This window comes from Myxocyprinus asiaticus, chromosome 7 (genome assembly GCF_019703515.2).
Source record: "Myxocyprinus asiaticus isolate MX2 ecotype Aquarium Trade chromosome 7, UBuf_Myxa_2, whole genome shotgun sequence".
Taxonomy (NCBI): domain Eukaryota; kingdom Metazoa; phylum Chordata; class Actinopteri; order Cypriniformes; family Catostomidae; genus Myxocyprinus; species Myxocyprinus asiaticus.
The window spans coordinates 8,895,727-8,918,216 of record NC_059350.1 but is presented as its reverse complement, the minus strand read 5'-3'; the positions used below and the strand labels follow the sequence as shown (position 1 = coordinate 8,918,216).

General features: G+C 38.2%; 1 protein-coding gene across 4 annotated transcripts in view; it reads left to right on the top strand.

The window, feature by feature from the left end:
* LOC127443525 (B-cell CLL/lymphoma 9 protein-like) overlaps window positions 1-22,490 on the top strand; it is a 164,930-nt gene that overhangs the window by 104,096 nt on the left and 38,344 nt on the right. For 3 of the 4 annotated variants that reach the window (XM_051702211.1, XM_051702213.1, XM_051702210.1), the window contains exon 3: window positions 21,357-21,434. The exons of the other annotated variant lie outside the window; for it this stretch is intronic. The gene's annotated coding sequence lies outside the window, so the exon portion shown is untranslated. The remainder of the gene's footprint in view (window positions 1-21,356; window positions 21,435-22,490) is intronic. 4 annotated transcript variants of the gene reach the window in all.

The window sequence follows — 22,490 nt, the reverse complement described above, 5'->3', positions numbered from 1 at the left end:
TTGGAACTACAGCTATCCACCTGTGGTTAGAAGCATAGTTCCTTGTTAGTTTGCTGTGTGGACATCATTTGACTTCGCTGAGGCTTCTATATCTTTTATTCCATATGTCTTTCATTCTGTCAAGACTTTGACCACGTTTACATGCATTTAATTAAACTATTTTATCCGGGGTTTTGCAGAAAGCACCATTCTGAAACGTCACGTAAACACGAGTGCAGTTGATAAGGGATTAAACACAAAAGTGCTTTATCACACACTGTTTCTATCAGAGAATACGGCTTTTGTGTTTGTTAACGAAGAAGTTTTGTTAATGTTGTTGCATTACAAAGTGCATGCCGCTTTTGTGTCTTCAGCAGCTTTCTTGCATTGTGGCTTTCTGGTGTACATTTAAATGAGTTATTTTAATTTAGTATTTGTGGAAGTTATTACTCAACCCCCTGAGTAACGTCATTAACGGCAGTTCAACCAACGTGATTCGAACAATTAATTTCTACAACGATACATCGTACTATGGTGGTTACGCACCCCTGGACAAGTTTCAATTCAGATTTTGTTTTGTCCATTTTTGTCTAATATCCATTCATTTATTTATTTATTTTTATTTGTGATAATGTACAGTCAGATGGTAAATATTGCAAAACAAACCCCTTCAGAGTGATACCAAACCCTTCCTCTTTGTGCACTGATCCCCCAGCGAGGGTTTATTTTGCAGTTAAGACCATCTGACTGTACATTATCCATTTTTTGTAGTCAGTAAGGAAGCAATTGAGTATTCACAGGTTGCGTTTAGGAGAAATGCAATATCTCTACAATATCTAGTTGTATCATAGGATTGTGCCAAGGTTTTATATTACAGTCATTTATTAAGACATAGCAGGCTTAAATTCCTTTTGCTCTTAACTTTAGTGTTGGGCATTTTAGCTCTGATGTCTAAATGTTACAAAGCCTTGTATGGAATTTACCTGCTACATTTAAACATGCCAGTTATGTGAAAGTCAGTTTATAAGAGAGTAGAGATGCTTCTATCAGGATTATTACAGCCGATACTGATTTTCTTGTCATCTCATGGGTTGATACATTTTTCCGATTTGATCGGTTAACATTTTATCAGGAAATCTATCATAACCTGTTCTATATAAGCTTTCTGCTCACTGTCACCGTTAACTCATTTATCTTGTTGGTAATACCGTAGCAGTTTCCTAGTTTTTGCTGACAAAAATACGGTATATTGGTTAATTAATATTCAAATAAACAAACACAAAAATATACATTTTTAAATAGGCCTTAAAAACAAGTAGGCTTACACAAAATATTCTCTATGTTAGAATAGATAGCCCTGTAAAGAATGTGGCTTAGTGTCAAAATGAAGTCAAACTGATAACTGATAGGTGTGATTAAACTTAATGTTACAGATATGGTTATTTATTCATTGTCACTTTCATTTAATTATTATTCTTCATTACTATATTGTGGGGAACACACAATTTATTTAAATTATGCCTCATCTTGCAGCCCACTTTATTATTACGAGACCTATGCCCACCGCCAATGCGGACAAAAATAAAGACTGCATCGCTTTCCCCTTGTGTCGCGTGTGAAAGGGCATATACTGTACACACGTTTTTCATACACTGTGTCGTTCTTAACTGCAGAATCAAGTTTTTTGTCATACAACATTAAGCTAGATTTCCCCACACACCTGACAGTGATACTAAAGTCTTAAAAGAGCAACACGTCTTTTAAGGTCATGGGTGTTCGGCCAAATTGTGAGTCCACCGGTTGAGTCATAGGGAGTGAATATCGGCCGATACCGATAGGTGGCCTTTCGATCGGAGCATCCCTAAAAGAGGGTTTATGAAAAAAAAAACAATAATATGATGCAGTTTTACAGTGTCTTTCATTGTCTTTCCATTTCTCATTCTTAGAAAATGCTCACGTTATTCCATATCGCAGACTTGGCCATGGTTGTGATATGCCCAGAGGGGACTGATGCTACAGCTTTCTTTTGGCCAAACATAAATGCCTACATTTAGAACTGAGAAATTTGTTTGGAAATGTGCTAACAAAAGACTAATTATTGGCATTTAGTTTCAAGTTTTTTTTTTTTTGGTTTGAAATCACAAATACTCCAAATTGACTTGACTAGAAAATGTAGTTTTTGTTTTGTTTTTTGAAGGTGTGTAAATCATTGTTGAAATGTAATAAAAAAAACAAAAACATTTATTACATATTTCATAAACCACAATGTGGCTTTGTGGTGCATTCAAATCATTTCTCTTTTTATTTCATCCCGACCAGTTTGACAGCAACGTTGGCTCAGCCAATGGAATTTTTTGGGGGGCAGGACTGTCTGAGATGCAGTTTTACAAAATGTATGGTATAGGATAGTACTTTACATGTCAGTATATGAGTGGGTAGGGATGACTTTGTGTTTTATTTGTGTGGATGTGAAAGTTGGTGTTTGTAAGGTACAGAAAAGTATTTTTACAAATCGTAATGGCCATACAAATGTTTCTAGTGACTAGAAAGTAGGGTATATTAGTTATTTTCTGCCAGGGCAGAACCTGGTGTAAGGATGGGCCAGAATAGTTAACTAGTTGTCCAACAGTTAATGGAATAGTTCACCCAAAGATGAAAATTTGCTGATAATTTACTCACCCTCAGGCCATCCAAGTTTCTTTCTTCATCAAAACAGAATTTAAGATTTTTAGGATTTCATTTCAGGCCTCCTCCTTTATACAGTGCAAGTGAATGTACTCCATTTTTTGACGGTCCATAATGCATATTTAGGGTGCATCAAAATAATCCACACATTGGTAAGGTCACGCGTCACGTGGAGGAAGAGGCAGGAAGTGCATTATTGTTTACAAGAGAAACCAACCAAAACAGTCCAAAACAATTTCAAAACAATATAAAATATAATTTCCAAATAATAATAATAATAAAAAAAAAAACATTACTGCAGTAAATAACCATCCTTTATTTCGGAGCAATGCCGTTGCATTATCTATTTGCTTTTTCTTTAGCAGAAATATATAGGCTATATGACTGTCAGTAATTCAAGCCACACAAGTTGTAGTTAGTAAACGCTCTCGTACATGGTTTCACTGAGATTTACAGGGTTTACACAGTGAGATCAATGGTACAAGTGATATCACAAATAAGAGAAGCTTCACAAACTTATTTATGCAGGCAGTGATGAGCGAGTGAATTGAGTGCAGGTGCGGTGAATTACGGAGCGCTGAGGGAGGTGCAGAGCCCGAGGGAGGCGTGACAATGACAGTTTTCATACATAACTGAGTTCGCTAGAAAAACAGTACGGGAACAGCCGATGAATTCAGATATCAACACTTCGTTTCTTTCGATGGTCTGAAATCCTCAGGGGTAAAATGTTCACTGCACACCCTCCAATATTGGAAAGAATGTAGGGGTGTACTGATATCCAGGTTCAGCACGATAAGCCAGAGCTTCAGTCGCTCATGAAAAGTTAATATTTTTCCCAGCGTGCATTTTCTTTGGGGTTTCTGAAGGTTGAAGCATCCAGGATACACATGTCAAACGACCATTTTGAACAATACACTTATACAAATCTACAGCAAAGACAATTAAACTTTTGTACAGCGCTCCTCTTGTAAACAATGACGCGCTTCCTGCCTCCTCCACGAATGTATGGAAGTGAACATTTGTAGTTAAAAAGTATATAAGTATTGTTTTGTTTCTAAAAAATAATCAATCGTTTGGGTTCAGAAGAACTTTATTTGTCGACTGGATTTGTGTGGATTATTTTGATGCACCCTAAATATGCATTTTGAACCAAATGGAGTACATTCACTTGCATTGATTAAAGGAGGAGGCCTGAAATGAAATCCTAAAAGTCTTAAATTCTGTTTTGATGAAGAAAGAAACTCAGATACATCTTGGATGGCCTGAGGGTGAGTAAATTATCAGCAAATTTTCATTTTTGGGTGAACTATTCCTTTAATTAATTGGCTTGTTTGTTTAGATTTTTTTCGTATATTGTTTTAGTTTTGACCTTTTGTGGTGGTGATTTACTTGGTGTGCTGTGTTTTAGCTGTTGGACAGTTTGCACGGTAAAACCCTTGTGGAAAAGTTGGGTCTTTAAACATACTCATTCAGACTATTGCGTTTCGTGTTGTTTTTTTGAGTGTCCGCCACAAGTTTTTGACACTACATCAAGCTACAAATAGTCCAACATTTAAAAATGCATCTCGTGACCCCTGCGTTCTGTTCCATTCCGTTGCAAACCGACCAGCTGTTTTTGAATGCATCTGATAAAACCAATGGAATTAAACTCCAATGGAGTTTATATGTGAGAAAGTTGGAACCCTGGGAAATTGGGTTGGATGCTCTGTATACTGTCTCAAATACACACCGAATGCCAACCTGTAATCATTGCTGCCGCCTTCCAGTGCTGCTCATTGCCAATGTAATGGCCATTAATGTGTGTTTTCAATTGAAAAAAAGTTTCTTAGTCTGGAATATTCATTGTGAAAATGGCGCGTGTCTATGTCTATGGATGGGTTTTGTTTGAATTTTATGCAGTGTCCTTGCAATGGCTTGTACTTTTGCATGCTCTTTGATTAGTACTGTCCTCTACCGTCCAGTAGAGCTGTTCAGCCATGACATTAATTTGTAGGTGAACCCGAAAGTCTGATTCACCATGGGATCACTCTGGATTTTCCTATGGGTTTTTATAATGAGGTTTTTGAACCTATGAGTTAAATAAGGTCTTTGGTAAACATTACTTTGGGATAGGTGGATGTTTTTGTTCTACAACATATATTACACCCTTTCATACCTCAAATGTGAATTTTGAAGCCGCCGTGTGTTTAAAAAATAAAAAATAGTATGTAATTCAATACAGCTTCAGAATTCACGTTTGAGGTATGACGGTGTGTTATTTATGTTGTAGAACAAAACGTCCATGTATTGTCAAGTAATGTCGATAATCCCGAGGGAACCCATGGCGAATTCTCGTTCGGGTTTTTGGACTACAAGCTGAACAGCTCTGTTCTGTGTGTGTTAGTTTGTGGTTTGCAGTTCCTGCTAGTTTATAATTAAATGTGATTTTGAGAAATGTGCACAAGGATTTTATAAACCCACTGGCCACAACGGAAATCCTGCCTTTTAACTGTAGCTAGTCATCCTTTACTGTACGTCCTGTTGCCAGGGTTACATCTTTTACCCTATGCGTGTCATTTGTTATTGACAAACTTTTAAATTCCCATTTTCATGGGTCAGTTTTAAATTCCCAAGTTTATAATAGTTGCCATTTAGTTCAAGGGATAGTTCACCCAAAAATGAAAATGGATTGTTCTGCATGAATTTCTTCTGTTGAACACAAAAGAAGATTTGAGCATAATTTTAGCCTCAGTCACTGTTTACATTCACTGTATGGGAAAGAGCAGCGTAACAGTTTTTCAAAAAGTCTTAATGGGTTTGGAATGAAAGGTGATTAAATTAGGAGAGAATTTTGATTTTTGGGTGAACTATTCCATTAAACTTTAGATAGATTACCTTGATTTATGGTCATCTGGAAAGCTTCTGAATTCACTGGAAAATGTGTCAAAATCCAAATGCTCGTTTTGCATAATGTGGAAGCAAACAAACAGGTTGCTTGTCTAAAATCAGCCAGCATGTCCTGGAGAAATGGAATTTGCATGTGTAAATGTAGATCGAGTGTTTGTAAGGCTTTTCAGTGTGAGCTAAAAAGTGGCTTTTATTTTTACCTTTTGAGAACATTTAAAGTCATTAAAACACTTGCATCTGTGTTGGCCTCTCAGTAGTTTTAGCAGGACATTGATTGACTGATTCTCTTTTGTTAATAGATTGCAAATGGTTTCCTCTGCAAGTCTTTTTTCTCTTGCAGTGCTGCCCACTGGCCTCTTGGTCTTCAGAGGAATGCTGACTGAACGAAGCCCCATGGCATTATAATATTTGTAAGACATGCTATAACCGTAATTTCAATGTTTTGTTGAATGGCACCACCATGATAATGCTCTAGCTTTGTTGGAGATGTATCCTGGTACAGCTATGGAGTTCCATTTAATGGTATAGTTAACCAAAAAATAACATTTTTGCCATCATTTGCTCGCCCTTCATGTCATTCCGAACCCGTTTAACCTGGGTACCTACTGTTGTATTTATTTATTATTATTTTTTTATTTATAACGATTATTTTTTATATCGAGTACTCTAATGATTATTATGATTAATCGGGTAATATGAAAATGATTATTAACCTCCGCCTTATTTTTGATTTGTCGATTCTGCAATTTTCTAATCAAATTTATTTTTAAATAGAGTAATCCTGAAAGCCCTACAAAGAACCTGTTAATAAGAGTCATTATTTCGTGAATCGTGCTGGTTGTGCTGTATATTTGTTGTTGCATGCAACCAGCGAAGTCAGTGTGTTGTCCTTGTTGCTTCAGTTCTGACAAGAAGCTCACATTCCAACAAAAATATAATTTATTTTGCTGTGGTTCTTTAGATTCAGGCAACTTGTGCTGTACAGTGGTACGGGAAACACTGTCAAGAGTGTTTTTAGTTCAGTGTTCTGTCCACATTGTCAGAAGAATGTAGACCAGCTTTAAGGGCTGTGCTGTTTTTTAAAAATTATTTATTTAATTAAACATATTTTAAGTACTTTTTTTATAATTATGAGGGAAGTAACCTCACATGCTAGTAAACATGCTATTTAACACATTATGGAAACATGTAATACGGAAAACACAGAGTTTGTAACTGCAAGACTTTATGCCTTTCTTTTAATCAAGTCCATTTCTGTGTAATTTCATCAGTTATTTAGGCTATATTTGTTACAAGTATAGATTTAGTATATTAATGCCGAGGTACCAGGGTTGGTATCGTATCAACCCTAATAAATATATATATAACAGAATGGCACAATCATAGAACAAAACATGGCAACAAAGAAAAAAAATGAAATAACCCCTGTTCAAAAGTCTGCATACCTTTTGGTTCTTAATACTGTGTATTGCCCCCTTTAGCATCAATGACAGTGTGCAGTCTTTTGTAATAGTTGTCTATGAGGACCCGAATTCTTGCAGGTGGTCTTGCAGCCCATTCGTCTTGGCCAAATGCCTCCAGGTCATGCGACGTCTTTGGTCATCTTGCATGAACCGCATGTTTGAGATCTCCCCAGAGTGGCTCGATGATATTAAGGTCAGGAGACTGTGATGGCCACTCCAGAACCTTCACCCTTTTCTGCTGTAACCACTGGAGGGTCAACTTGGCCTTGTGCTTAGGGTCATTGTCGTGCTGGAAAGTCCAAGAGCATCCCATGCGCAGCTTTCGTGCAGAAGAATGCAAATTGTCTGCCAGTATTTTCTGATAACATGCTGCATTCATCTTGCCATCAATTTTCACAAGATTCTCCGTGCCTTTAGAGCTCACACCCCCACAAAACATCAGTGAGCCACCACCATGCTTCACAGTGGGGATGGTATTCTTTTCACTATAGGCCTTGTTGACCCCTCTCCAAACAAAGCGCTTGTGGTTGTGACCATAAAACTCTATTTTGGTCTCGTCACTCCAAATTACAGTGTGCCAGAAGCTGTGAGGCGTGTCAAGGTGTTGTCGGGCATATTGTAACCGGGCTTTTTTGTGGCATTGGTGCAGTAAAGGCTTCTTTCTGGCATCTCGACCATGCAGCTCATTTTTGTTCAAGTATCGTCGTATTGTGCTCCTTGAAACAACCACACCATCTTTTTCCAGAGCAGCCTGTATTTCTCCTGAGGTTACCTGTGGGTTTTTCTTTGTATCCTGAACAATTCTTCTGGCAGTTGTGGCTGAAATCTTTCTTGGTCTACCTGACCTTGGCTTGGTATCAAGAGATCCCCGAATTTTCCACTTCTTAATAAGTGATTGAACAGTACTGACTGGCATTTTCAAGGCTTTGGATATCTTTTTATATCCTTTTCAATCTTTATAAAGTTCCATTACCTTGTTATGCAGGTCTTTTAACAGTTCTTTTCTGCTCCCCATGGCTCAGTATCTAACCTGCTCAGTGCATCCACAAACTCATTGACTATTTATACACAGACACTAATTGCAATTTAAAAAGTCACAGGTGTGGGAAATTAACCTTTAATTCCCATTTAAACCTGTGTGTGTCACCTTGTGTGTCTGTAACAAGGCCAAACATTCAAAGGTATGTAAACTTTTGATCAGGGCCATTTGGGTGGTTAAAAAGGAGCCAAACAACTATGTGATAATAAATGGCTTCATGTGATCACTATCCTTAAATAAAATACTTTTTTGCATGATCAGTCATATTTTCAAAATCAATGCCAAAATTTCACAATTTCTGCCAGGGCATGCAAACTTGAGCACAACTGTGTATACATATATAATCCACACTCACTGAGAACTTTATTAGGAACGCTACGGAATAAGAAATACGAAAACTGTTCTCCATTCCAAACCCCCACTGAACAGAAAAGGGAATTGGATAAAGACATTTTGTGGACTGGACTCAAACCTGTGTCAACCACATTAGCACCAAGATTCAGTGTCTGGATTACATGCACTAACCGCTGCTCCCAATTTCCCTCCCAATTTCTCATTCTCTTGAAATCAAGTGTTAACTAGGTAGATTTCTCTCCTTTCGAGCCTCTTACTAGTATAGGGTGATGGTTGGGGGTACTGCTGACCCAAAGCTGTGTCACTAATCTGGTTTTTGGTGTGTGTGTGTATGTTTATGTGTGTGTGTTCACAGTTTCAGCCTCTGAAGCCTCTTTCCAGCTTGCACCCTCCACGCCAATAGCAGTTTGTGCCAGTGCATCTGTGTGCCAGTTCATAAGTGTGTGTGTGTGGGGTCTGTGTGCCAGCTTGCTAAATGGACCTGAATTTGTGTTATTTGGTTGGAGTTTGTGTGTGTTTCCTGGCAAGCAAAAATACAGTGTTTATAACCTGTACAGAAAAAAGTGTCTCACGTTAGCGTCTGCATATTCAGTCTAGCCCTCACTACAAATTAGGGGAGACTTTAATGCATATTAACCCTTTAATCTGCATTTTTGGGCTGCCACCTGCAATTTTTCACACTCAAATTTAAAAGCTCACCATTTACACACACTGTGGACTAATTGCAAAAATTTGGTCTCATTATTTAGAAAACTTCTCAAATAGAAAAAAAGACTCCAATTATTCATAAATAATATTGTATATGTTTACAATCTTATGATGAACATAAGATTTTTTGTTGTTGTTGTTGTTGTTGTCTTAACTTTGTAAGCATGTAATTCTGGTTCTGTTCATTTTATCTCCCTTTTAACAGGTCTTAATTCATTGAACTGGATGGTAGCAAGTACTATAAAAAATAGTTTTTCCTATCACCTTCCATCACAATAAACAGATCTGAAATGCAGGTAGTGCTCTAAATACATTTTAGCCCTCACAGATGTGCTCATTCATAGACATTCAGTCTAATTTTCAGTTCATGCACCACCCATTGTTTCATCAAATATCTTGGCCTCTGAGTGGACTAGAAGCTCAATCTGGACTGCGTATTTTGTTTTGGACATCTAAGATATTGGTTTATTCACACAAGCTAGCTCACAGACAAGTAAAAAATTTCTAATTTTGTAGAAAACTGCCTAAAGTAAGAGCAGATATAAAGTTTGTGGCTACTTGGGGCTTACAGCAGCAGTGATTGGTGCATCAAAAAAACATTTGTATTTGATGTTACAGAAATATTATTTCACTTTGATTCTTTTGAATCCTTTCAAACTTATTTAGCGATTATAGCATCCCCCTATGGACCTGACTGCGGCAAGGAGAGAGCAGGTCAGTCAAACATAACAGTGGTCGTTTACTGTCAAGTCTTAAAGGTGCACTCAGTAACTTTTGTCTTTGTGTCATCTTGGACTCACACTGAAACCTAGTGGCTTGGATGTAGCATCATTTAAAATCAATGTCGGATGGCATTGTATAAATGTAGTATTCAGAGTCAGACATGATTACTTGAATCATTGAGTGAAAGTGTCAAATAACAGGATGGTTACTGAGATTAAGCGAGTAGTATTTGGCTGGTCGTTTGATTCTAATATGGCAGCCTCCATTTGCGGAAGCCCTGCATGTAAAATAAAACTGCATTTATAAGGTTACTGATATGACTGGAGTCTTCATTTGAATGTGAGTGGTCATGATTTACTACAGATTGCAAAATTACAATTCATGTCTTAAACTTTTTTAATGAGGAAAAAATTACTGAGTGCACCTTTAAAGGAGAAGCAGAACCAAAACCTAGTGTTTCTGACAGAGGTGCAGAATGAGGGTGGAAAAATGATCGTGTTTTACAAATATATGACTTTTTTTGTGCAAAAACACTACTAATGTTATATTGAACCTCAAGGAATTTTAATAAAAGTTTGGTCTTTTTAACCCCTTTAATTATGGTCTGTTACAGTTCCTTAAGTGTTTTTATTGTTTTAAACAGGTACTGTCAACTAAAATGTAATTTTCATCGACTATAATGTAATGCATTCTTGTCTAGGTAAAATGGATTAAAATGAAAGGATTCTGAAATGTCGAAATATTGACTGATCATTTTTGTCAAAGACTGAAGAAATTATGACAAAAGAATTTGTGAAAGTCAACACTGTAGCCAGTACCCTTAGTTTATTTCACAGGCATCAACCATGATTTGCCATTTGCTGTTTATTTGCTGGTTAAGGGACAGTTTAATTCTATAGATCATTTGATTGGATGAAAATCTGTAAATGTATTTATATATGTATTTATATATATATATATTTCATAGATTGCATTGGCTGAGAACTATGCCCGATGAATTGATTAACAGAAATGGTCTTTCTACCTAGTGTCAATTTCAAAATCCACTGTCAGTCAATGCACATTTTTTATGTTCATTTTTGAATTTAGTAAATGTTGTGTAAATTAAGCATTTTGCTTAGTTGGTTTCATTAATCATTCAATGTACAACTCTTTTTAAATATCTGTAAATAGCTCTTTAGACATCAGTTTCTGCATTGGCCATTTAAAAACCCAGTTTGGTCAACAACTAATCTGTACATTGTGCATGTGAAGTCAATTATTGTTTTTGTTTGTGTGTGTGTGTGAGAGAGCATGCTCCTTTTCTCAGGTTGTGTGTAAATGTAGGCATGCACGTGCACACACTTGCGTGCCAGAGCACATCACCCCTCTTACCAGCTGGTCGACTGACATCATGTCATCATGGCGCCAGGCCTTTGGCGGCCTGTAGAAGCCTGCAGCACCATGCCAACAACACACACACACCGACACAAAAAACAGGCGTTTAGTCTTGCATTTAGGGAGAGGGATTGCCATGCCAACTCTGGTAGCTGAGCAGGAGAGCCTACCACTGCGCACACACACTTGGGATGGGCGGAACGATACTTAAGTATTGATACTTCCAATACTGATGTGGAATCAAGAATATCGAATATCACATAAAAATATAGATTCTAAAGTTTTGTTTAAGTGATTTTAATATTTAGATTACATGAATATGAATGAATCTCATAAGCTTCAAAGTGAAAAAAAAATAATTATATTAGCGAATTGTTGCATGGCACCGGAACAGTTTTTTGTTCCACTCATCTTGATGCTCAAAAATGCTAAAATACAGTATTGTCACAGACAGCGCTCACCCTTTCAGTCATAGCATTTGTTCAAAGAGGGAGCAGTGCTTTCCAGAGGTAATGACAGAAAAACAGCATATGGAGTTATTCACACTAAGTAAGACAAACCTAGACGTGACATGTATTATATTGGGCTTGTTTGACCATTTTTACAGGTTTATTTAAATTCAGAGTTGTTGAAACATTGATAATGATCTTTAATCCTCGTTAATAAATGATACCCTTATGAAAACTACCCATGGATTTACTGTAGTAATATTGTATTAACCATGACTAGTAACCACAACTGTAGTAACCATGTTCTTTTTTTTTTTTTTTTTTTGGCAGTAACCAAAGTTTTGATACAGTTAACCATGGTTTTACTACAGCATTACTGTAGTATCCATATTGTAACTTGGTTTTAGTAATAGTAACCATATAATAATATCTATGGTTAATTTTGAGGTTTTATATGTGGCTTATACTATCTAATTGTTAAAGTGTAAACAAAGCAGCCTAATAATTTTCTGTTTAGGCCCATAAATATATTAAAAAAATAAGTAATAAAAAAAGTTACTCATTTTATCCAGAGAATTCGTAAAAATTCAATTCAGTAGAGGTATCTGTATTGGTGTCGATATCAGCGATATTGGCCTAAAAGACTTGGTATCAGATCGAAAAGAAAATGAGTGGTATCTGTTAACACACACACACACACAAACTTGTTTTTATATCATTGTAGGGACTCTCCATAGACTTCCATGCATTTTATGGATTTTATATAGATCTAATGATAATTTCTATCCCAAACCTAACCCTCACAGAAACTTTTTTTGCATTTAGTAGGTTTAATAAGCCATTTCCCTCATGGGGACCGCTGGCTGGGCCCCACAAGGTAGGTGATCTCAGGTTTTACTATACTTGTGGGGGACATTTGGTCCCCACAGTGTAGTATAAACGTGTGTACACACACACACACACACACACACGAGAGAGGTTGATCAGTGCCAGCGCTGGTCTCAGATAAGGAGAGCTCACTTCACTAGACAGACACAGACACTCGAGTGAACAAAGGAACACACACGGCCAAGAGTGCAGCTCTGCATTTAGAGAGCATGAGGAGGAGGGAGGCACCAAACATTTGTCTAATGTTTTAAGTTCGCTGGGTTTAGCTCAGGCCTGCACAGTTTACAGCTTATGCATTTGGAAAATGTTCAGGCTCTATGGAGGAAACGGACGCAGGTTTAAGAGAAAATAAAAACTTAAAGATGCTGTTGCAACTAAGAACAGCTATGCCTCAATCTCAGTTTTATGTCAGGATCTCTGTCTCTCTCAATCCTATTCCTTCTTGGTCTCAATGTGCACGGTTGTGAATGGTGTGTTGTATTGTGTGTAGTGCTGATATATTTGACACTTTATTCTTAAATTTTGAGATTAGCGTCCAATAACTGTCCCTGCTTGGGCAATTTTCAGAAGTCTGAACATCAAAGTATGCACATCTGCCAATTCGATAATTTTGGATGAATAATCAGCCTAATTTATACATCGGTCTATCAGAACACACCTAGTGGTTGACCGATACAGGGTGTCTTTCATAGCCAATATAGGTCTGTAGTAGGGCTAAGCGATATACTGAATATTAACTATATAATCGAGAATTTTGCTGACGATGTAAAATTGACCAATATTGTGAATAGATCGATGATTTTAATGTGCTTTAATTTGGCCATCAAGTTTCATAAAGGGTGCATCAGTAGACTAATTTCACAATCGTTCAGGGCTGCACAATTAAACAAAATAACATCAAAATGGCAAGTTTGTCATATGTGATTATTAATCACAAAAGGCTGTGATTTAAAGACAGATAAACAAGGTGCTCTCAGATCAGTTCATGTGCATTGTGAAATCAAAGTAATGCTGGTTCAAGCATTCACACAATTCCAAACATTAGTAACAGTTACTAGTTATTACACAAATCTACAAGCGTGGCACAGAATAACAGAAAAGGAGGAGATTACAGCGTTTCAGGAAATGCAGAACATTGTATACTGTCAAATGCACATTGCCTTTTCTGTCTAAATAAAAGCTCCTTGTGAAGTTGAAGTAAACAGGACAGCAATATATTACTTTTGTATAATGCAAATCTGATAATCAGAAAAATAATGATAATTTAGCATTATATTATAATAATCAACCTGACATGTCCCACAGTAATAATTTAGTATTATGTAATGTTCATCTGGGGTTTCAAAAATGAGTTCGTGAAGTAGCTTTGCACAGTAAAAACATTTGAAGGTAAATAATGCTTTTTATTAAGCTACTGTGTGTCATTGTGTATGAAATTTAAATATAAAGTGCATATCAATGAAAATTATTGAATTTCATTCTCCCTTGTTTTTAATTAATGAAAAACTAATTATTAGATTTGTATTTATTGTCTTTAAAATATTTAATCTACTTGGCTGTTTGGATGAAATGACGATTCCTCTGATTTTTGAGGGCCAGAGAGCTACAGTACACTCAGGTTCAACTTGAAAGCAAGAGCAAGGCTTATTTTTGTTTTTAGATTGTAGGGCAGTGAAGGAATTGAAGGCTTTGTTAACACTGCCAGTATTAATTTTAATTAATTAGTCTTTTGAAGTAAATGTCCTTTAAATTTAGTCTGTATTTCATCATGTAATACATTTCCATTTTATACGATATGTTAGTTGACGAGAATGTGCAAAATTACAAAAACATGTAACAGACCAAACTTTAACCAAATATTAAATATTTAAAAAAGATTAAACATGTATCAAACATATTAACGATTAATATGTTAAATATGTAAGATTATACCATGGGTCTGTTGAATATTTGAGTCTGATTGGTTGACAGATGATCTAAGGTGTGCTTAGAATTATTTTCCAGTAAACGCTATGAAGTAGTTCCAGATCTTGACCGAATAACTGTTCCTTATCTCGTCAAATTATTTCAGTTATTTCAAAGAGCCCTACAGGCTACGCCAGCAAAATAATCAGTTAAAACAAAGACATTGGTTAAGTACATCGGATAAAAATGGAAAACAATGTCTAGAATATCCTACATTATTTCAATTTCGGTTGAATAGCATTCTTGCGCTCCTCTCTTTCGCTCTTGTCTCAACCAAACTCACGCTGACAAAAATACATGCACGCACGCACAAACGCTACATTGTCACTTCAGTAAGTGCTCCTGTAAAGCAGCGCAATCCTCCGTTGCTAGTTCTAATGTGACATTTTTGAACTAGCAACGGAGGCTAGGGCCGTATCAAAGAAGAAAGTTGTTCCTCTCGCAAGAGCGTTTTACGGATGAAAACCAGAAAATGTCTTGATATAAAACCCGATATGATGTCTTAAGATGTGGTATAAGCGGAATAATTGACTCTGGCCCATTGAATTATTGAAATTGAATTATTGTGTATTATTTTCCAATAATTCAATGGGCTGAAGTCAATTATTACTTAAACATGAGAAAACTTGTGAAAACCTGAGCTCTTGAAAAAATAGAATAATGAATATACTGAAGTTTTAACTGCTTTTGAGAAGTCTTTTGTCAATTCCTTAATTTAGACAGTTTGAGATCTAGTTCTGTGGCCTTGGCACCTGAACTTGCTGGGAGAGCGAGGTGACTACGTTTGTTAGAATATAAACAACTTATTGAGGTTGATACACCAAAAAAACAAAATGGCTTATTTGCTGCCTGTCCGAACAAAGCCATAGCCTTCCACCAGCAGGCAGTGATGTAGGTTTCTCTTGCTCAACCTCAGTCTTCTCTATGCACTGATAAACTGGTTTGTTTGAGCATGTATGGAATGCTATTGTGAAAGCTCTGTGCAGTAAAAGGTTAAGTTCTACCATGTCTGTTTGCGTCACTGTCTTCTGATGGTAGGTAGGGTGTAGGGTTTTTTTTGCACACAAAAGAACCTGTAATTTGAGGCTATAATATTTAGTAGACGTGACAACATACAAGTGAGGTAGATCTCATGTACGCACGCACAAACAATTTATCTTGATACTTCAGTAAGTGCTTCATTAAAGCAGGGCAAGCAGCGCAATCCTCTGTTGCTAGTTCTAAAGTGACATTTTTGAACTAGCAACGGAGGCTAGGTCTGTCAAAATTTGTGGTGGAATAAAGTAGTTCCACTCACTAGAGTGTTTTATGGACGAAAATCAGAAAATGTCTTTGTCTTGCGGTAGATCTCATGTACGTCAATCTGTTATTTGTCAGTACCTGTGTGCGTGTCTGCTGTCACCTGGTTAAATGATGATACAAATTTTTTAAGCCTTTAATTAGCACACAACTATAAAATTGTTACAAACTTGACTAACATAACCCTGGGCGGAGGTGTTTAAGTGGGTGGTGTTGAATGTGGAACGCAAACGATCACTTTGAACTGATTGACAGAAAACAAAGAAAAGGCAAGGAAAAGTCATAAGGTGATTATATGAAAGTAACATATAAAGAGTGTTACGTATTGGTAAATTACTAGGGTGTTTTTCTGGTTTGAAACATTTAAAATGGTTTCAAGTTTGATCATGTATACATATGATATAATGTGTGTGTCCCTCTAAATAAATGCAAGTTGCTGCCCTGTTTTTCCCAGATGAGCGCACATGAACGCAGCCACTTCGTCATTAATACCAGTGTGAACTTCTGGATTTTCTCTCAATCTCAACTTTGAGTTGGTGTGTGTCAATTAAATAATCATGGTGGAAGCTAATTGGGTGTTTGATAAAAATTGTATTTGTGAATTTTGAAATGTACAGTGATGAGCCAAAACATTATGACCACCTGCCTAATATGCTGGCTGGTCCTCCGCGTGCCGCCAAAACAATGCCGACCCGCCGAGGCATGGACTCTACAAGACCCCTGAAGGTGTCCTGTGGCATCCGGTACCAAGACATTAGCAGCAGATCCTTCAAGTCCTGTAAGTTGCGTGGTGGATCGGACTTGTTAGTCCAGAACATCCCATAGATGCTCAATCAGATTGAGGCCAGGACAAAACCTTGTACTCTTATGTACCTCAAACCATTCCCGTGCAATGTATTCAGTGTGGCAAGGTGCATTATCCTGCTGAAAGAAGCCACTGCCATCAGGGAATACCATTGCCATGAAGGGGTGTACCTGGTTTGCAGCGATGTTTAGGTAGGTGGCACGTGTCGGATTGACGTCCACATGAATGGCCAGCCACAGGGTTTCCCATCAGAACATTGCCCAGATCATCACATTCCATCCACCGGCTTGTCGTCTTTCCACAGTGCATCCTGGTGCCATCACTTCCCCAGGTAAACGACGCACACATACATGGCCTTCCACGTGATGTAAAATAAAACGGTCCTCATTGGACCAGGCAACTTTCTTCCACTGCTCCAAGGTCCAGTTCCGATGCTCGTGTGCCCGTTTTAGGCGCTTTTGACGGTGGACAGGGGTCATCATGGGCACTCTGACTGGTCTGTGGCTGCACAGCCCCATACGCAGCAGGGTGCGATGCACTGTGTCTTGTGACACATTCCTTCCATAACCATCATTACATTTTTATGTGACTTGTGCCACAGTAGACTTTCTGTTGGTTCGGACCAGACGGTACAGTTTTCGTTGCCCTCGCATAATCAATGAGCCTTGGGCATCCAACACCCTGTCACTGGTTTGTGGTTTGTCTCTCCTCGGACCACTGTCAGTAGGTCCTCACAACTCCTGACTGGGTGTACCCCACAAGCCTTGCCGTTTCAGAGATGCTCTGACCCAGTCATCTGGCAATAACAATTTGGCCCTTGTCATAGTTGCTCAGGTCTTTACTCCTGCCCATTTTTCCTGCATTCAACACATGGACTACGAGAACTGATTGTTCGCTTATCATCTAATCTACCCAGACCTTGACATGTGGCCTTGTTAGGAGATGATCAACATTATTCGCTTCACCTGTGAGTGGTCATAATGCTTTGACTCATCGAATATTGTATTGGCTCAGTTAATATTGGTCAACCACTAATCTGAAGCACGTTTCTACCTTAATATACACTCACCGGCCACTTTATTAGGTACACCTGTACATCTACTTATTCATGCAATTATCTAATCTGTCATTTGTGTGGCAGCAGTGTAATTTATAAAATCATGCAGATATGGGTCAGAAGCTTCAGTTAATGTTCACGTCAACCATCAGAATGGGGAAATACTGTGATTTCAGTGATTTAGACCATGGCATAATTGTTGGTGCCAGACATATTTCCTATTTGACCCATTTGGTTTGAGTATTTCTGGAACTGCTGATCTCCTTGGATTTTTACGCACAACAGTCTCTGGAGTGTAAAGAGAATGGTACAAAAACATCCAGTGAGCGGAAGTTCTGTGGGCGAAAAATGACAGAGGTCAGAGGAGAATGTCAGACTGGTCCAAGCTGACAGGAAGGTGACAGTAACCCAAATAACCACACATTACAACAGTTCGAGGCAGTAAAGCATTTCTGAACACGCAACACGTAGAACATTGAGGCAGATCGGCTACAGCAGCTGAAGACCCCTCCGGGTACCACTACTGACAGCTTAGAACAGGAAACTGAGGCTGCAGTGGGCACAGGCTCACCAAAACTGGACAATAGATGACTGGAAAAACAACGCCTGGTCTGACAAATCTGGAATTCTGCTGAGGTACACAGATGGTAGGCCCACTGCAGCCTTAGATTTCTGTTCTTGGCTGACAAAAGTGGAACCCAATGTGGTCTTCTGCTGTTGTAGCCCATCCGCCTCAAGGTTCGACATGTTGTGCTTTCGGAGATGCTATTCTGCTCACTACAATTGTACAGAGTGGTTATCTGAGTTACCGTAGCCTTTCTGTCAGCTCTAACCAGTCTGGCCATTTTCTGTTGACCTCTCTCATCAACAAGCCATTTTTTGTTCACAGAACTGCCACTCACTGGTTGTTTTTTTTCGCACCATTCTGAGTAAACTAGAGACTGTTGTGCGTGAAAATCCCAGGAGATCAGCAGTTACAGAAATACTCAGACTAGCCTGTCTGGCACCAACAATCATGCCACGGTCGAACTCACTGAGATCAAATTTGTTCCCCATTCTGATGGTTGATGTGAATATTAACTAAAGCTCCTGACCCATATCTGCATGATTTTATACATTACACTGCTGCCACACTGTTGGCTGATTAGATAATCGCATGAATATGTAGGCGTACAGGTGTTCCTAATAAATTGGCTGGTGAGTGTATATGCCATTTTGTGCCCAGTAATTATGACATGAGCGCACATAACACCACCACAATGTCTGTTGGAAAATACTACTCTTTTATATGGTTAAAGAGGTCAAACAACAACCAAAATAAACTACCCATCATTCTCTAAGGCACATTCATGATTAAATGCACATTGAAGCATCAATTACACATCTAAAGCACATTCTTTGCTCTGTTTCTTTGTACCAGCATTTAAAAAAACTTCCTGTAGGGATGTGAAAAACTTGAAGTTGGAAATTCCCACAAGGATTTGAACACAGCATTGCATCTCCTCTTGAATGTGAGGGTAATGTGTGTCTCTCATATATGGTATCTGCTTTTGGAGTCACATTAAGACAGCGTCTGTCTGTATCTCTGTCTTAAATGCATTCAGGTAACATTGTGCAGTGACCAATGAAAATCGGAATCGTGCTACCATTCGTTCTCTAGTGGTGGCTTAACACCATCACACTTTAGCTTGTTGTCGATATGACTTCCAGAGATGATATGGCCAACTGGTATTGCATCAGGAGAAATAATTTCATTGTTGGAAACAACAGAGAAATGGTTCTCATGTGGCGATACACCGTTTTCCCTTGTTTGATTTGGTACAGTATTCTGCTAACCCAACTGTATGTCTTTTTCACTGGATTCATTTAATACCGTCATATGCTGGAGAGTTAGCTTTGTAGGTAGTGCATGTGTTCTGACAAATTGCACAGTGGTCCTTGTAGGCGACTCAAGTTCAAATCTGGCTCAGGTCATTTCCCAATACCTTCCCCTATTTTCTTTGTCCTTTCATGTCACTTCTCCACTCTACTATCCCATTAAAGGCATAATTACTGGACTTTGTATGGCAGTGGCAATGAACCTGATGTCTAAAATGCAGGAAGGCTCATTTTATGACTTTGGTCGTAGATCAGCTCTTTTTTAGAGTTGGAGGTGACCTCCTTTCACGAGGAAGCTTGTGCTGACATGTACAGTGTCACTTTGAAACAAAACAATGCATCACGTCTTTACGATGTCTTGGACTTGTGTTGTCTAGTCTTTGTATGGTTATTGTAGGCTTTGAAGCTCAACCAAACATATGGTGTGTTTGGATCTGTGCTTGAAACCTTTGAAATAGTTCTTTCTATGATTATATTAGATTTGAGCATTGTGCTTACACGCAGACTCAATTTCCCTCTTAAACATGTTCGATACTCTGTTTCTTGAAGTATAAGGCACAAGCTTACTGACTTCCGACACACTTGGAGAAGAAGAGTCTCACCTGGCCACTGCAGCCAGACACTGTATGCTTGTTTCTCTGTATTTATGCTTGTTCCAGAGACATTTTTATAGAGTTCACCCAAAATGTAAATTGTCAAACTTTTGCTCTCCCTCAAAGCTACACAGGTTTTTAAGGACTTTCTTCCATGATGTGCAAAGGAAAATATTTCAAAGAAATTTGCTCAGGGCTTTTATTTTTTTTTTTTTTTAGCTCTCAAATCTTATTTGCAGATGTGATAAGTAGTTTTCGGTGTCTTTGCTGTCAAAATTCACATTGAAATGCCTTTCAATCAAAATCAGGTTTACCCATTTATTAATCAAACCTATAAACACTGACCCAGTTTAAATACATTTTAAGAATACGGTTTATTTCAGAGTTTTTGCAGAAAGTCACATTCTTAAATGTCACGTTAATGCAAATGCCGTTTACCTTACGCATCTTAAGGGTTTAAGAGAAAGCGGTTTAACACGCTTTGGTTTCTCCCAGAGAACGCAGCTTATGTGGTCATTTAAATGCAAAAGCGGCGTTCTGATGGTTGTTTGAAGAGGGCACATGTGCATGGAACAGACCGGATAACTAACGTCATAGGATGTAGCCCTACATCATATCAACACAGCAGAAACAATATTTCAAGGAGTACATTGGAAAAAGAGAAAATGACACACACGAGCACTAAACTAATGGCAATTTATACACACTGATTTAAAATATTAACTACTGTCTCATGTCCGCATTAATGTGCTCAAGTACAATGGGGGAATCCTGCAGTTTGACGTAACGGGAAACCCCACTATAGCAGCGCATTTCCACTGCAGGTCGTGATGGTAAGCTAAGATGCCAAACACAGTAACAACTGTAAAATGCCTGGAGCCAAGCAACAGAGAATAAAAAAACGGCGAAGATGTACTCGGAGACCATGTTTATTATTTACACAAGTGTTGCAGGGAAATTACGTTGCTTTGGAGAAAGCTGCTTTCTGATCGAGCCACATTTAAAAGAGATGCAAAAGTAAAGAGAAAACAGCAACACCGTGCATGTAAATGGGAACGCTGCTTTCGCGCAATAAATCTCTTTCTGGTGTCTATGTAAACGAGCTCACTGAGAAGAGAGCTTTTTAAACATTTCCTAAACATTCTTACAACATTGGTGCCCTCTAAGTCTGTTTAATAAATGTGTTTTATCTCCCCTCTCTCACTTAGATCGTAGTGTGGTTGGTGGTGTTCTGTTGCAGTCAGTGCAGTCATGGCCACAGCTATATCGTGACACAGAGGGACATGGTGAGTGCAGCATACATCTCTCTCTCAAACTCGTACGTACACACATCCATGTCAAACAACGTTCCTTCAGCAGGGGGCTACACGGGCATAAACAGTACTGATTTATGTATGTGTCTGAGAGATAAACACACATAGATACTGTTGAATGTGAGAGAAGGAAAACCAGGGTGTGAAAAAGAAAATGAAAGGTAGCAGAGGGGAAGAGACAAGGGGGTTTGTGGGGGGAGAACAGGGGAAGAAAATGAAATTTGAAACGGTAGAAGTGCAAGAGAGGTGGGTAATTCTAGCCCTGGATTAAATTTCTGTCTGTGGGATCCTTAAAATGTCAATTGAAAACTGTTTTTAGTGACATGCCGGTCTTAAATATTTAGAAGCTGGATGACTTTAAGCTGAGGTGTTCATATTGTTCAGACCTTATTTATGAGGCACCATTTAGATATTCTGAGCCCAGAAATGGGCCCCTTTAGAGTACTTGGAGAGTGTCCTTTTAATAATGACATTTGATCTGTAGTTCTCAAAGAGATTTGAGGACTGTAGAGGTCTCTAATCTGATGCAGTGTTATGATCCACCACGGATTTGAACTTTTTATTGCACACTCTAAAAGAATGCTAATCTCGATCTACCGGCATGAGCATTAGTTTTCTTGGGATGGCAGTGGGTACTAAAGGAACTTGCTCTGAAAGGAAACCGTTCTAGAATCAATCCTGCTGGCTCTGTGTAATGCTAGTAGTGTTTATCAGAATGTACTTGGCCTCTTTATGGATCCCAAAATTAGTAATGGTTTGCAAAGCCTCTAAAGAGGTGGGGAAATGTTTTTTGTCTGCTTCACCTTTTAGTTCCATGGACACTTCTCAATTCAGACCATTTCTGTCTTGAAGAGAGTAATAAAGCCTAATGTATTGACCTGCTTCAATTTAATTTATCTGGCCATTGACAATGCAAGTTTATGACCTCTGAAACCTAGAAATAATCAAATTGAATCCAAGTTGCTCCTGTCTATGCATTTTAAGGTTTCGGACACAGTGAAAGTAAACTAAAACTAAGTCTTATCAGGC